Genomic DNA, 17,774 nt, shown 5'->3' on the forward strand with positions numbered 1-17,774 from the left:
CGCCAGCATCTGTCATTTCCTGACTTGTTGATTTTAGCTATTCTGACTGGTGTGAGATGATATCTCATTGTGGTTTTGATTTGTACTTCCCTGATGCCGAGTGATATGGAGCACATTGACTGATTTGCGGATGTTGAACCAACCTTGCAGCCCTGGAATAAATCCCACTTGGTCGTGGTGGATAATTTTTTTTTTTTTTTTTTTTTTTTTTTTTTTTTTTTGTCAGAGAGAGAGCGAGAGAGCGAGCACAGGCAGACAGAGTGGCAGGCAGAGTCAGAAGAAGAAGCAGGCTCCCTGCGGAGCAAGGAGCCCGATGTGGGACTCGATCCCAGCATGCTGGGATCATGACCTGAGCCGAAGGCAGCTGCTTAACCAACTGAGCCACCCAGGCGTCCCTGGATAATCTTTTTAATGTACTGTTGAATCCTATTGGCTAGTATTTTGTTGAGTATTTTCGCATCTGTGTTCATCAAGGATATTGGTGTATAGCTCTCTTTTTTGGTGGGATCCTTGTCTGGTTTTGGGATCAAGGTGATGCTGGCCTCATAAAATCAGTTTGGAAGTTTTCCTTCCATTTCAATTTTTTGGAACAGTTTCAGGAGGATAGGAATTAGTTCTTCTTTAAATGTTTGGTAAAATTCCCCCGGGAAGCCACTGGCCGTGGGCTTTTGTTTGTTTGGAGATTTTTAATGACTGTTTCAATCTCCTTACTGGTTATGGGTCTGTTCAGGCTTTCTATTTCTTCCTGGTTCAGTTGTGGTAGTTTATATGTTTCTAGGAATGAATCCATTTCTTCCAGATTGTCAAATTTATTGGCGTAAAGTTGCTCATAGTATGTTCTTATAATAGTTTGTATTTCTTTGGTGTTAGTTGTGATCTCTCCTCTTTCATTCATGATTTTATTTATTTGGTTCCTTTCTCTTTTCTTTTTGATAAGTCGGGCCAGGGGTTTATCAATTTTATTAATTCTTTCAAAGAACCAGCTCCTACTTTCGTTGATTTGTTCTATTGTTTTTTGGGTTTCTATTTCATTGATTTCTGCTCTGATCTTTATGATTTCTCTTCTCCTGATGGACTTAGGGTTTCTTTCTTGTTCTTTCTCCAGCTCCTTTAGGTGTAGGGTTATGTTGTGTACCTGAGACCTTTCTTGTTTCTTGAGAAAGGCCTGTACCGCAATATTTTCCTCTCAGGACTGCCTTTGTTGTGTCCCACAGATTTTGAACCGTTGTATTTTCATTATCATTTGTTTCCATGATTTTTTTCAATTCTTCTTTAATTTCCCAGTTGACCTATTCATTCTTTAGAAGGATGCTGTTTAGTTTCCATGTATTTGGGTTCTTTCCAAACTTCCTTTTGTGGTTGAGTTCTAGCTTTAGAGCATTGTGGTCTGAAAATATGCAGGGAATGATCCCAATCTTTTGATACCGGTTGAGTCCTGATTTAGGACCGAGGATATGATCTATTCTGGAGAATGTTCCATGTGCACTAGAGAAGAATGTGTATTCTGTTGCTTTGGGATGAAATATTCTGAACATATCTGTGATGTCCATCTGGTCCAGTGTGTCGTTTAAGGCCTTTATTTCCTTGCTGATCTTTTGCTTGGATGATCTGTCCATTTCAGTGAAGGGAGTGTTAAAGTCCCCTACTATTATTGTATTATTGTTGATGTGTTTCTTTGATTTTGTTATTAATTGGTTTATATAGTTGGCTGCTCCCACGTTGGGGGCATAGATATTTAAAATTGTTAAATCTTCTTGTTGGACAGACCCTTTGAGTATGATATAGTGTCCTACCTCATCTCTTATTATAGTCTTTGGCTTAAAATCTAATTGATCTGATATAAGGATTGCCACTCCTGCTTTCTTCTGATGTCCATTAGCTTGGTAAATTCTTTTCCACCCCCTCACTTTAAATCTGGAGGTGTCTTCGGGCTTAAAATGAGTTTCTTAGAGGCAACATATAGATGGGTTTTGTTTTTTTATCCATTCTGATACCCTGTGTCTTTTGACAGGGGCATTTAGCCCATTAACATTTGGGGTAACTATTGAGAGATATGAATTTAGTGCCATTGTATTGCCTATAAGGTGACTGTTACTGTATATGGTCTCTGTTCCTTTCTGATCTACCACTTGTAGGCTCTCACTTTGCTTAGAGGACCCCTTTCAATATTTCCTGTAGAGCTGGTTTGGTATTTGCAAATTCTTTCAGTTTTTGTTTGTCCTGGAAGCTTTTAATCTCTCCTTCTATTTTCAATGATAGCCTAGCTGGATATAGTATTCTTGGCTGCATGTTTTTCTCGTTGAGTGCTCTGAAAATATCATGCCAGCTCTTTCTGGCCTGCCAGGTCTCTGTGGATAAGTCAGCTGCCAATCTAATATTTTTACCATTGTATGTTACAGACTTCTTTTCCCGGGCTGCTTTCAGGATTTTCTCTTTGTCACTGAGACTTGTAAATTTTACTATTAGGTGACGGGGTGTGGGCCTATTCTTATTGATTTTGAGGGGCGTTCTCTGAACCTCCTGAATTTTGATGCTCGTTCCTTTGCCATATTAGGGAAATTCTCCCCAATAATTCTCTCCAGTATACCTTCTGCTCCCCTCTCTCTCTCTTCTTCTTCTGGAATCCCAATTATTCTAATGTTGCTTTGTCTTATGGTGTCACTTATCTCTCGAATTCTCCCCTCGTGGTCCAGTAGCTGTTTGTCCCTCTTTTGCTCAGCTTCTTTATTCTCTGTCATTTGGTCTTCTATATCACTAATTCTTTCTTCTGCCTCATTTATCCTAGCAGTGAGAGCCTCCATTTTTGATTGCACCTCATTAATAGCTTTTTTGATTTCAACTTGGTTAGATTTTAGTTCTTTTATTTCTCCAGAAAGGGTTTTTATATCTCTTGAGAGGGTTTCTCTAATATCTTCCATGCCTTTTTCGAGCCCGGCTAGAACCTTGAGAATTGTCATTCTGAACTCTAGATCTGACTTATTACCAATGTCTGTATTGATTAGGTCCCTAGCCTTCGATACTGCCTCTTGTTCTTTTTTTTGTGTTGAATTTTTCTGTCTTGTCATTTTGTCCAGATAAGAGTATATGAAGGGGCAAGTAAAATACTAAAAGGGTGGCAACAACCCCAGGATAATGTGCTTTAACCAAATTAGAAGAGATCCAAAATCGTGAGGGGGGAGTAAGGGGATAAAAAGAGTTTCAAAAAGGGACAAAGAAAAAAGAAAAAAAAAAAGAAAAGAAAAGAATTAAAAAAAAGAAAACACCTAAGAAAAATGTAAAAAAGAAAATATATATATATTAGATAAACTAGTAAAAAATCATTAAAAAAGAAAAAGGTAACAGTTAAAAAAAAAAATTTTACCCGAAGGCAAGAAAAAAAAAACAAAAAATGAAAAAGAAAAAAATTATATTAACTGCAAGACTAAAGAATCATGAGGAGATAGCCATGAGTTCCATGCTTTGCTTTCTCCTCCTCTTGAATTTCGCTGCTCTCCTTGGTATTGAACCTGTACTCCTTGGTAGGTGAACTTGGTCCTAGCTAGATTTCTTGTTGTTCTTCTGGAGGAGGGGCCTGTTGTAGTGATTTTCAAGTGTCTTTGCCCCATGCGGAATTACGCCGCCCTTACCCGGGGCCGGGGTGAGTAATCCGCTCGGGTTTGCTTTTAGGAGCTTTTATTCCCTGAGCGCTTTCCGTAGAGTTCTGGAGGACGGGAATACAAATGGCGGCCTCCTGGTCTCCGGCCCGGAGGAGCCGAGAGCCCAGGGCCCCACTCCTCAGTGCGCCCTCAGAGAACAGCGCCCAGTTACTCCCGTCTGCCTGATCTCCGGCCGCGCTCCGAGCTCACCGAGCCTGCGACCGGTTCAAGGTCACCCCGAGCTGCGAGCTTACTGTCGGCTCTGTCTCTGTAGCCGGCTTTCCCGTTCCAATACCCGCAAGCTCTGCGACACTCAGACACCCCCGATCCTTCTGTGACCCTGCGGGACCTGAGGCCACGCTGACCCCGCGTGGGCTTCGCCCCGGTTTAGCCTCTGGAGCGATGTCCCTCAGCGGAACAGACTTTTAAAAGTCCTGATTTTGTGTGCGGTTGCTCCGCCGCTTGCCGGGAGCCGGCCCCTCCCCCCGGGGTCTATCTTCCCGTCGCTTTGGATTCACTTCTCCGCCGGTCCCACCTTTCAGGTTGTTTTTCTGTTTCCAGAATTGCTGTTCTTCTTCTCTTCGATCTGCCGATGGATTTTCAGGTGTTTGCAATCTTTAGATAAGCTATCTAGCTGATCTCCGGCTAGCTGAAGTAGTCTCAGCCTGCTACTTCTCCACCATCTTGACTCCTCCCCCCGAGATTAATATTTTTAATAAAGCTTAGACAGTGAAAACCAGAAGAGTCAAAGATTTTTACACTGATTTAAATAAAACTGAAATATTCCATGCAAAGACTTCAAAAAAGGTAGAAAAATAGGCTGCAAAAACCTCTCAACAATGCAGAGGATTAATGTAGAGAATATAGAGACAACTTCTTTCCCAATCATAAGACAAAGAAAAATTGTACTTACTAGATAAAAAATGAGTAAAATATTAAAGTACTTGATTAATAGAAGAAAGAATTAAATGTTCCATAAGTATAGGGAAGATTCTCAACCTCACTAGTAATCAAGGAGCTGTTAAGTTAAAATTACAGTGAGATTCCAGCTCTATTTCAATACATTGACAAAATGTTAAAAATCCTGATGTTATATATTATAAAAAGAATTTGGGAAAACTATAAATGATATTACATTGCTAATAGGAGTGTAAATTGATTAAACACTTTGCAAGACAATTTTTTGATATCTACTAAAGTAAAAAAAATCATAATACATATACTTTAACTTGAACTTCCACATCTAGTTCTATAACACAGTGAAAATTTCATGCATAATTTACTGGAAGACACTTATTAAGAATGCTTACTTCAGTAATGTTTATAATAGAGAAAAAATACTTCAATGTCTATCAGCAATAATGGATTTTAAAATTGAATGTATACAATGAAATACCCTATAATGGATAAAAAAGTAATGTAAAACAACACAGAACTATTTACAAGACATAAGTTCTTGTAAATCAAGTAACAAAAGTATATACAGCCACAATAATAAATAAACAATACTTTACACTTTCCCTTTATTTTCTGAAAAATAGTTTTCCAACATATGGGATTTTTATTTTATTTTGTAAAAATTTATTTATTTGCGTGATAGTCAAGACTCAGACATTTAACTGAACTGAGCCACCCAGGCATCCCTGAGACATAGGATTTTAAACGGACCTTTTGTTTGTTTGATTGTTTGTTTCATTTTGGTACTTTAAATATCAGTTTGTTGTCTTTGGGTTTGCACAGTTTTTGAGGACGTGTTATCTGTATTTCTTATTTTCATTTTTTTCTCTGACCACTAGAAAGATTTTCCTTTTATCTTTTTTTAAAGCAATCTGAAAATTTGAATATTATGTGTATGATTGTATATGTGTGCCTTCCTGTTTATCCTGCTTGGGTTTCCCTGAGATTCTTGGTTTTGTGGTTTAATATCTTTCATCATTGTTAGAAATTTCTTAGCTACTATCCCTTAAACCTTTTTTCTTCCATATTCTCTTCTTTTTTTGTGAGAAAATCACTCTAATTACATGTGTGAGACAATTTGATATTTTATTTCAAATTGTGTACTCTTTTGTTTGTTTGTTTTTCATCTCACCATAGCTTTTGGATACTGTTTCTCCATTTCTTTGTGATTAAGTTTTGGTAATTTTATTGGTTAACTTCCAATTCTGATGACTTTCCTCAGCTGTTTGAGGGCAAGCTTTTTGAAGGTAATTTTTTTTTCCACTGCTGTTACCTTTTCCTTTCATTTCTTTAATTTTCATTTAACTCTTCTATTTTTCTTCTCTCTGTTAAAATTATCCATTGATTCCTGCATGATAGCCATCTTTTCTACCCACCCCTTTAACATGTTAATCCTGATTATTTTAAAGTTCATTCTGATAATTGAGATATCTGGATCATTATCTTTGACTTTTAATAATTTTCTTTAGAGTGGGTGATCCTTTTTTGTCTTGTAATTTTTCATCTAGTGTGGATCATAATTTATAAAACTGCAGAGACTGAAGAAAATAGTATTTATGCCTGCAAATGAACATAGATTTCTTTTAGGCTGGTAGTACAAGGTTTTAGCTGTTTTGTTTGTCTGACTGTCTATCTATTTTGCCATGACTACTTCCAGCACAAAAGCCTTCAAATTTCTTTAGTGATGAGGTTCTATTGGCTGAACTCAGAGTCAGAAGGATTTCTCACAGCTCTTGCTCCATCCTGAGCTTCTGTTTTTATTTACATGCTTGTGTCACAGATGTGGTCTCTCCACTCTTGCTTTTTCTTTGTGATACTAAATAATTGCTCAGTTGATGGTGAGGAACAGGGATTTTATCTGTTGCCCTGGTTCAAGCTCAGTCCAGGCAGGCCTGTGTTCTTATCCCTCAAAAGGGTGGCTTTATATTTTGAAATAATGACATAACACTACATGATATTTATTGACACATACATATATTTTAAAGTGCATAACCATATGTGAGATGGATTAATACTAAATACATGATTGTGGTGTTGCAGAAAGAGGATGAAGAATAAATTTTAAACAAGGGACACAGAAATATCAATAGTATATATGATATATTATTTCCTAAGGTTGTTAGATATTATGAAAACAATATTATATTATTATAATTTTATGTTTACTTATGTGAACATTATGCAAACATAATTTATATTTAATAAGATAAAAATCCCTTGCTTAGCTTGAAATTTTATTCTGGTTAGCTTTTTCTTTTCTTTTTTTTTTTTTTCCATTTTGCAATGACAGCCATCCATTATGCACAGATCCAATACTTCTTTGATTCTTTGATGCAATACTTCTTTGCAAAGACCACTCAGATTTTTGAAATGTGGCAATTAATAAAATATAAATAAAACATATCTTAACCATCTGCAAATAAAGCATACAACTTCTACTTCTCTACAAATACTTATGACTGTGTTAAACTGACTTCCATTGAGAGTCATAATCTGCACCAAGAAAAAAGAAAAAAAAAGGAAGAAGGAAATTATAGCTAGTTGAAAAGACCATTTGGAATACCAAAAAAAAAAAAAAAAAAAATCCAGAGACCCTTATACAGCTGAAGAAGAATTACTTTTTTTAAAACTTTTTTTTTTAAAGATTTTATTTATTTGAGAGAGATCACAAGTAGGCAGAGAGGCAGAAGCAGGCTCCCTGTTGAGCAGAGAGCCCAATGTGGGGCTCGAGGGAGCCCAATGTGGGGCTTCATCCCAGGACCCTGAGATCATGAGATCATGACCTGAGCCAGAGGCAGAGGCTTAACCCACTGAGCCACCCAGGCGCCCCAAGAAGAATGACTTTTAAAGTTAGCCTTAGCAATCTCACATTGCCACTTGCTGGTTCCATAAACTTGGGCAAGTGAAATAACTCAACATTTTCTTTCCTCAAATGTAATATGAAGATAGTATACCTACCTTGAAATAGGTATTAAATAAGGATGACACTGTGCTTAATTTTTTACTTTGCATAGGAAAAAATAAGTCCTCAACCAGTTCTGTGATTTTAAAAAGATCACTTCCCTTTTATGTGTCTAAGTTTCCTTCTTTACAACTAACCATAATATTTTCCACCTACTTATACAATAAAATGAGTATAAAACAAGATAACATAAAACCTGCTCAAAAAGCTATGTTTTTATTTGAAGTTAAGTCATTAGAGTGAATGGGTATTTACTTTCTTTCAGACAAATGAGTACTAGAATGGAAAAGTATATATTGAGAGAGATTACCACTCTTGGTAATCTAACCATTCTTAGACACTTACCATTCTTCAATAGTGAGGTAAGCGCATAGCTACATGTATCAGCTCCAAAAAAACAGAGCTGTGGATTAAATAAATAAATAAATAAGCAAACAAACACAAACAAGACACAGTAAAATAACAGAAATAGCCATTTTGTTGCTTTTCTGGCCTTTATTTTTAAAAACATGCTTTTATTTTTTGTGAACAGAATTCACATCTTTTTCAGTTGAGTGGCAATAAAATGTGTAAACAGATCCATAATAACTAACAATCATGTGCATGGAACTGTGAAGTATAAGAAGGACTTCAAATACAATGCAAACTTTTACATTTTTAAGCATCTGGAAAATTTTTTATTGCATGGACTCAGATATGATTTACCTGAGTCCATACATATAATTTAGAACATAGACATAATTTAGAAGCAATATAAATACATATTTTCTAAACTTTAATCAAGGAATAAATTAATACTTAATAATAATGTATGATAGTTTTCCCACCTTGCAATCATTTCCATTATATTTAATCCCAACAGTACTTAAAGCCTATCCCACAAGACGTTTTTTCTTTTTTCCACTTAAAAAACTAAATTCATTCTTACAAATCCAAATTAGTATGTTTATAGAGTTTACGTATTTTGTTTGCCTTGCTTTGATGTTTGGCAGTTGTCCAATAGTAGCTATTCTAACTAATCTCAATTCCATTCCACCCAAGATCATTAATGGTGGTGCCGAAAGAGTTTCATGAGGCACACAGAAAGAACTGTTTTCATTTTCTTAAAATTAAAAAAAGAAAAAAAAAAGACATTTGCGATTTCACAAGACGATAGTATTGGTCATAACATGAGCTCATAGTTTTTCTTAAATGCAAACAATACATGTAATGACTGACTTGGATACCATTTTTTAAAGAAGAGATAACATTTGATTGAACATTAGATCACATTTCAAACCACTCTGACTTATCCCACTGCAGAAATAACCTGACTCTTGAGGGGAAGAATTTAGTTTAATTATCTACCACTTATGTCAGGGGAAAATTATTATGAAAAATTCGAACCTCTTTCTAAAGTTCACCATGAGGCTACAGTTGTAACAGGAAGAAAGCATTAGTGACTTGAAGCTCAACTTACTTAGTTTTCACTTTTGTGGGAATATGTGCTGAAAGTTGAAACATTTGTTAACCTTTCAACAAAATAACTGAGGTGCTGGCTTTTTGACCCTATTTGGGTACCCAGAGATGGAAAGAAGAAAAATGATTTCAAATCAGAGTCCCAACATGTGAGTGTATTTTTCGCCTTTCCCTTTTTGGTTAGTGACCCTCAGGCATCAAAAGCATATGGTATCTTGGCCTCTTCTCTTCACAGCATGAAAGTCAGTAAAGCTTTCAACAATCTTCTGTCCTTAATAGCTTTCTTTTCTGTACACACACACACACACACACACACACACACACACATATATATATATATATATATATTTTCCCAAGCCCCAAAGCAGCCATTAAAAGTCACCATCATCTATCCAGTTATAGCAGCAGCCCAGAAAAAGAGCTGAAAAGAACTGTTGGTTGTTGGCATGGAGCCAGGAATTCAAGCTTAATTTTCTGTGTTTATTTCTTGAATTGAAGAGAATATGTGCCCAAATAATTGCAGCTTAAGAGGCCCTCCCAAGCCATCACATAAAAATATAAGGAGAGAAAGAAATACACGTGAAATGAACTAAGAACTTGATTTTCAGAATTTAAAGATCTGTCAACAAAGAAGATGAAATCTCAAAGCTTTTGTCCAAGATGAGTGAATCTTTCAAATTAAATTTTCATAGTGTTGCAGAATATATCTATTCCTGCTAAAGATATACCAGCTGCTGGTTAAGCATGATACCTTAAACTCTGTAACTTGAAGTTGGCTAAACAGCAGCTCTTCTAAATCAGATGAATACCTACTAATCTAAACTACCATCCTTCAGGAATAAAATGAAATGTGAGGGCTACGTTTGACAAAATGGGCCCTTAAATATTCTTCAGATCCCCTACAAATCTGTACTTCTGAGGAAAATCTGGCTGTATTTCCTGTCAAACTTTTGTTTGTTTTTTAGGTGCTGAAATTTATATTCCCTCAAAATATGCTTCTTTTGGACTCACCTATCTCTGAAGTCTGTTTCTTCTACAGCATCATATGCCAGGCATGATCTTACTATATTTTGTTTTCTCTGTGTATGTATATACATGTGTGTATGTGTTAGTTTGAAATCTCCTCAGAAGCGTCTGAGTATAATCTAAAATCAACTTACATACAAGAGGGCAAGGTGACCAAGGAAAGAAGCAGACCACTCCAGATTGATAGGTGGAAGACTCAGAAGCAAGAGAACTTACTGGTCCTGAAGCTTTCTCTGGGTGACCACAAGACAAGTAGACTTCTACACCTGCCAGGAGACTCTTAGTTCATATAGAGGACTTAACTGGGATCAGTTATGTACCCAATCCAGATAGCCCCAATAACACATTTTTATGTCAAGGCTATATTATTGAAGCAACTTCTAGGAAGAGGGAAGACAAGGGAGCACATATTTCAAGGACAAGGGAAGGTGAGAGGAGCCTCTAATTGCCAGAGTCCAGCTTGTGTGTCAACTTGTGGCCATGTCTCCATGATGACCTCTTCCGTGGTATGCCTGTTTTATTGGCCTTTCTACTACCAAAGCAAATATGACACTGTCTGGAGCACGGGATAGGAGAAATAAGGTACTTCAAAACTTTGCATGTATAGTTATTTTCCATGTTTTAAAAAACAATGTAATCACATTACTTGCTGTAAGAAAAATAAATTAATTCTAAATAGTTATTTTTATACTGTGGACCAGTTCCTTGCCATGTGATTAGTACTAGTATATAAGGGAAGATCTCAGATTGCCCAATCCTTTGAGAAATATCACTACCCATTTCTGCCAGTATATACCAGTATCTAGTCTGATTGTCAGTACCTTTTTCATACTGATTGTTTAATATTGTGATCAGTCTCTTAGAAATACTCATACCTCTCTAATGTTCTTAATTCCTGGGCAAATACTACTCTTTTGTTCCAAACTCCTCAGCCCATTTGACTCTAGATTGACTTAGCATCAAATATATTTGCTGAATGCTATAAAATGGAAGTTTTACTTAATATTTCATCTATATAGTGAGATTCAGGAACAACTAGTAAATATCACAAAGGAGAAAACCAAAAAAGATTAAAAGAATTATCAAGTAGACCAATTTTAAATTTATCCCCCAAATAGGTCCAAAATTCTATACTCCAGGGAATATAATTTCATTACATCAAATTATTTAGGCACAGCTACTCATCTCACCCGACATGAGATTTGGATCACATGAAAGAATGCTCACTTAATGGAGATCTGGCCTCTTGTTTCTAAGCTATAACCCTAAAAAACGTCGCACTGCAAGATTTTCATGCTCTTGGACATACGCTTTATTTTTGTGTGATATCAGGGCTTGAGCTATATCCAGGCTGATATAAACTACATTTTTAAAAGAAGAAGAAAAATTTACATGCAGTGGAGCGTTTTCTTCTCAATTACTTTATCATCATTAAATGTATATTTTAACACACTATGAAGTTTAATATTCAAATATTCAAAACATTTCTTAATTGAAATATTTCTTTAATTGAAAATACCTCACTATTTGAAATAACCTTAAATTTACAGAATATTTTCACATATTGACTCTGTCACAATAATAAAAGAGGAGCAAGAAATGAATTTGATGAACATAAATTCATGCATACAAAATGATACTTATAAAGCTTATTTTTCCTTAGAAATTGTGGCTAAAAAGTAAACCTTTCTCCTATATTTACAAAACCATATACAGGAGTCTAAAACCAAAATAAAACAAACAACAACAAAAAAACAAATAAAAAAGAAACAGACCCATAAATATAGAAAATACACTAATGGTTGCCAGAGGAGTAGAGTGGAGGAGATGGGTGAAATGGGTGAAAGGGAGTGGGGGCTTTCAGTTGCGGAAAGAATAATTCATGGAATTAAAACCTAGAGCATAGGGGTTATAGTTAGTGGTACTGTAAAAGCATTATATGGTGAAGGATGATAGTGACACTTGCAGTGAGCATAGAATAATGCGTGAACTTGTTGCATCACTGTGTTGCACACCTAAACGTAATATAACATTGTATGTCAACTATACTTCAATAAAAATAATTAGTTAGTTAATTTAAAAATAAAAATTAAAAAACAATTGAAGTTGGAGGTGCCTCCATCAAATTATGATTGAAATTGTTAATATTTAGGAGTTCACTGGCCTGCTGCCTAAAATGTGTTTTCTTACTACCATTAACTTATTTACCATGTAGAATAAACATCAGGGGCGCCTGGGTGGCTCAGTGGGTTAAGCCGCTGCCTTCGGCTCAGGTCATGATCTCAGGGTCCTAGGTTCAAGTCCCTCATGGGGCTCTCTGCTCAGCAGGGAGCCTGCTTCCCTCTCTCTCTCTCTGCCTGCCTCTCTGCCTACTTGTGATCTCTGTCTGTCAAATAAATAAATAAAATCTTTAAAAAAAAAAAAATAAACATCAGAGAATAATTTTTAAACCATCTGTACCCCACTATTCATAGCAGCAATGACCACAGTTACCAAACTGTGGAAAGAGCCAAGATGATCTTCAACAGACGAATTGATAGGGAAGATATGGTCCTTATATATAATTGAGTATTATGCCTCCATCAGAAAGGATGAATACCCAACTTTGTATCAACATGGACAGGACTACAGGAGATTATGCTGAGTGAAATAAGTCAAGCAAAGAGAGTCAATTATCATTTGGTTTCATAGTTTCACTTACTTGTGAAACACAGAGGACATTGGGTGAAGGAGAGGAGAACTGACTTGGAGGAAGCTGGAAGGGAGATGAACCATGAGAGACTGTGGACTCTGAGAAATAAACTGAGGGTTTTGGGGAAGAGGGGTATAGGGGGTTGGGAGGTCCTGGTGGTGGGTATTAAGGAGGGCACATTTGCATAGAGCACTGGGTATGGTGCATAAACAATGATTCTTGGAACACTGGAAAAAAAATAAAATAAAATGACCAAAAAAAAAAAAAAAAGCCATTACACACACAAAGAAACACAAATCCATCATAGGAAATTACCAAATTTAACCATTGTTTACAAAGATCTCATTTAAAAAAAAAAGTAATGATTGTCAATAATGAAATAAACCCAGATTACCATGTAGAGACAAACCTACTAAAACCAAGAAACATCTCATCAAATTCTGAGTTCATGTTTTCTTCAGATGTTGTAAGACTTCTCCAATCTTCTCCATTGTTTTCCATAAAGTTAGATGATTAAAAAAAAAAAAAAAGGCAACCAAATTCTAGGGGTTTGTTTGTTTGTTTATTTGTTCGTTTTACATGACATATTTTAAGCACATGTCTTGACGGTAATGAGCTTGAGGTAAGGTGGAAAGAAATTAGAACAATTCCCTAGAACAAACATTTCTTGTATTCCAACCCCAATTAAAAATTAATTCCCTAATTAGGGAATTAGAGTTCAAATCATGGGTTAGAAGTTCATAAAACAAAGTTCAGGGGATGACTGGAAGGCAGTCAAAAGAAAAATGAAGAGGAGGTGAAATAGAAAAGTCTGAAAGAAAAAGATATTCCAAAATATATTGCACATAATTGCACACACTTAGAACTAGACTAAAATCTTTCAAAAAGTAAGGAAAACGAGGTCATTCCCCATTGTCCTCTATGGCAAGCGTTATTGATAGATGTTGGTTAGATGAATATCATAAGCTATATTTTTATTTCAGTGTCCTCTCATGTTTACATGAACTGTCACCTTTTCCTAGTAACATTTTTTAAAGTACTTATACCACTTCAATCAACTGGGGGGTGAACTGACCATTTTTTTTTTTTGGTTTCAAAGAGGACAGGATGAAAACAAAATTTAATGCTCTTTTCATAGAAAACCACACAGGAGTTTGGAAAATGTAAACTAATAAGCTATATTTTTTAAATTTTTAAATAAAGTATCAGCACAACTCCCTGATTTTTAACTAAAAATATTTTCATTGATTGTTCTACTGAGTTGATAATGCTGGCTCCTCCTCTTTCCTCTATCCTAACATTGGATCTTGACTACCTAAAGAGGAACAAAAACAGTGCCTTGAGTACTGAAGTAGGCCTTGTGTTAAATTTCATCAGTTCCAACTTGTGTACAAATCAAGTCAAAGGAAATTAATTATATGTGAGGAATGGCTCTAAATCCTTGTGACTGATTTTGAATAATAATTCAGATTTCATATATCTAGATCAGTATTATTCTCTTAAAAGGTGTGGTTATACTTTTTTTTTCAGTTATTTTTCTATTGTTTAAATATCTCAATACCTTCTTAAGGAACTGGGATAGAGTTAATCTCAAAAACTACAAGCCAAGTCAGTTGTGAAAATAAGCATTATCTTTATTTCTTTTTTGTTTTTCAGATAAAGATAGTGAAACTGCATGAGGATTAAAAGCCGTATTTCTCCACCTTATAAAGCTGAGTAGCACTGGGGGCAAAACTGAGCTGTGTGAGAAACACAGACAGAGCAAGAGAAAAAGTGATAAAGGAGAGCAAAAGAGATTCACAAAATTATAAACACTTGATGTAACTGATGATAGTACTATATTATTACTTTATGATCATACTTAATCAAGAATCAAATTGGAAAAATCATATATTTTTTACTGTATCTAAAAATTAAATGTAACTTAAAATCTCCATGAAGTAAAATAACAACCTGGTTAATGTTTCCCTCCTTATACTGTATATCATTTGTTTAAAATTCAGGCTGATATTTTTTATTCAAGAATATAATTAATGGGGGCGCCTGGGTGGCTCAGTGGGTTAAAGCCTCTGCCTTAAGCTCAGGTCATGATCCCAGGGTCCTGGGATTGAGCCCCGCATCGGGCTCTCTGCTCGGTAGAGAGCCTGCTTCCTCCTCTCTCTCTGCCTGCTTCTCTGCCTACTTGTGATCTCTGTTTGTTAAATAAATAAAATCTTAAAAAAAAAAAAAAGAATATAATTAATGTAATTTTTAAGCAGGATTATTAGCCTAACTTCCGTGGGCATTTTTCAGTATCATTCCTGCCCACTGTTAACCAGGGACCATTAAGGAAACAATCCCGAGTGTATCCTTTGAGTTTCTGACTTAAGCAAAAAATGATAATGCAGTTTCCAAATCATCCCTGCCTCTCTTATCCCTCTTAAAAAACAATACTTGCTGGAATTATATTCATGTAATTTAAGGAAACTTAGGTACTAAGATAGCTGTTTTCTTACTCTAACAGATTGGTTTACTGTCTTCAAATTTTCTGAGTGTGCCTCAATGAATTCTGACCTGAAATGAATTAAACTTCAACAGATAGAATAATGTGTTCTCAGCAAATGAAATAATTCTGTAAATTTCAAGATGGTACTGCATATGATGAATTACCTTATGTTGTGTTAAAACAATCAGTGAAACTGCTATAAAGACCTTCATCTAGGTATCTAGCCAGACTTCATAAGAATTTTTTAAGTGCAAATCTAGGAAGGTTTCAGCTCTAGGACACCAAGTCATGCAGAAACAACCTGGACATCAGCAAACCCAAAAGAACCCACAAGACATCCAGAAATCTAAGGGTCACCAGTTTCTAAGTCTTTATGATCAACAAATGTTATGAGAATGTTTTAATTATGTAGAATTTTTAGAAATTTATTTTTGGAAATTTCATACAATATAACATGCAGACCACAGATAGAAGGATAAAACTTGCCTTAAATACTCTTTTCACTGTTAGAGATTTGAAATTTATTACTTATGAAAGCAGTGATAGTCATCCATACCCATAAGCTCATTGATTATTACCATGGCTATTGCAAGCTATTTTCCACCAGAACAGAAAATGGCTTCCCTTTCCTCAGTTCTTCAAATAAGCAGAAATCTGTTTTTTGTAAGACAGAAAAATTAAATATGTGACAGATATTAAGGAGGTATCTCAGATTCAGTGACCCAATATAAAAAGAGTTATTTACAGACATGGGCAAGTGTGGCCTACAACCCATTTCCTTGTGATTTGGAGGGTGGCAGCCTCTTGCATTCATCTAAGTTCCAGAGAAGGTTGGCCTCTGCTTACCTTAGTCTCTGCTTCGAAGAAGTATCCACTACTTAGGAGGATCCAAATGTACAGGACCTATATTTATTTCAGATGTGCAGAGAGGTGGGGAATTACAAAATTTGTCCCAGATTGCTCAAAAGCAACTGAGTTTTCCAGACATTTAAACTTCGTGTTTAACTCTATATAGCTGGACTATCTTTAGCTACCTGAGTGTATTAGCCTGTTAATAACGTTAAGCTCTTGGATTTTGTCTTTTGGCTGTTCAAGTTTAAAGCTTATTTGGTCAATAAAATGGTATTCAGATCCATTACAAGGATTATAATAATGATTTAACATAACATGCTTCATAGTTAGAAGTTAAATTTTATCTTAAAGTAAACTAAATTAGAAAAAAAATACTTATTGCCAGAATAAGTGAAGTATCTCAATAATTGTTAAGTATTTTTCTAAGGATATATTTTTAAAAAGTTATAATTTGGTATTCTGCAAATAATAATAAAGTGGAGAAGAGCCATATGAAAAATATAGTGTAAGTTATTTCTCTGTTTACTTAATTATCTAAATATCTATAATTTTTTTGGAAATGTCAGATTAACTAGAGATCTACGGATTAAAATAAATATGTGTACCACTTTAAAGTAAAGAAAGAAGTAGTTTGGCTTGTCTCTTTTTCAGTAATGTATTTTGAATACCAACCTATACCTGATGATCATTATCATTCATCCACATTTCAATATTCTGACTGATTTCAGATGCTCAATTTTGCCAAATAAATTTATAAAAATTTAAAAAAGGAAATAAGAGGACATGAATTTACATTGAATAGATAAGAATTCTATTTAGCTAGTACATCCATGGAAATTCACATTAATTTGGAGAGAAATCCATTTGTGACATATGTTGCCATGGGTTTTAAAACTTAAGTTTGAAGATGAAGTAAGGATTAGAAAAGACCTCATATTTTAAACTAAGTGAATGACATGTGTCCTAGTTCAAGGCTACTATTAATTTCATTGCTCCTAACAGATCCAGAAGGAAACTATGATCTAAAGGAATGTATAAAAAACATTCATCTCCAATACAAATGCAAATAAGTAAGCTGAATAATAAGTGTAAGGAAAGCTCATACTACCTACAAATACCACTGAAACTCCAGTTAATCGAGGTATCAAAGTAATTAAAGCATTTATACCAGTTTTATTGAAAATAAATCAGTTTATCATGTACTTAACTGTATGAATGACTTTCTCATAGAGTTTTGGGGTTTTTTGGCTTTTTTTTTTTTTCCTTGGTCTTCTGTAGTTTTTTTTATAGAGTATCTCCTGCCCTCTTTAGTCCAGATTTTATAACTACATGTAGGAAGGATATCTAACTAATTTTTACTTCAGCTTCTCCTATTGCTCAGTGAAAATAGGTCATTATTAGCCATTTCTGGCAGAAACAGTTGACAGGAAACAGGACAGGAAATGATATAATGATTCCAGAATCGTAGATTTCCCCTATGCCCTGCTGTTTGGGGAATGACCTTACAGTCAACCAGGAAGTTGGGAGGTGGTACTGAACCTCAAACACTCATACTATTGAACTCCTTTTTTGTCCCTTGTTCCTCTTCACTTAAAGAAATAGATCAAAATTCAAGGCCCCACAGAGGTAAAGATAAATCTAACAAAATATCTGTTTAATCATATATGTTTCTAAATTTCTGAGCAGACGATTCAAAGCGTACATTCA

General features: G+C 35.2%; 1 long non-coding RNA gene across 2 annotated transcripts in view; it reads left to right on the forward strand.

Moving 5' to 3' along the window:
- The window catches only part of LOC131826986 (uncharacterized), a 91,266-nt gene that overhangs the window by 22,468 nt on the left and 51,024 nt on the right, over window positions 1–17,774 (forward strand). The window contains exon 3 of one of the 2 annotated variants that reach the window (XR_009351836.1): window positions 14,387–15,184. The exons of the other annotated variant lie outside the window; for it this stretch is intronic. This is a non-coding gene — a long non-coding RNA (uncharacterized LOC131826986). Of the gene's footprint in view, window positions 1–14,386; window positions 15,185–17,774 lie in introns of those variants that run through there. 2 annotated transcript variants of the gene reach the window in all.

Source organism: Mustela lutreola, chromosome 3 (assembly GCF_030435805.1).
Source record: "Mustela lutreola isolate mMusLut2 chromosome 3, mMusLut2.pri, whole genome shotgun sequence".
Taxonomy (NCBI): domain Eukaryota; kingdom Metazoa; phylum Chordata; class Mammalia; order Carnivora; family Mustelidae; genus Mustela; species Mustela lutreola.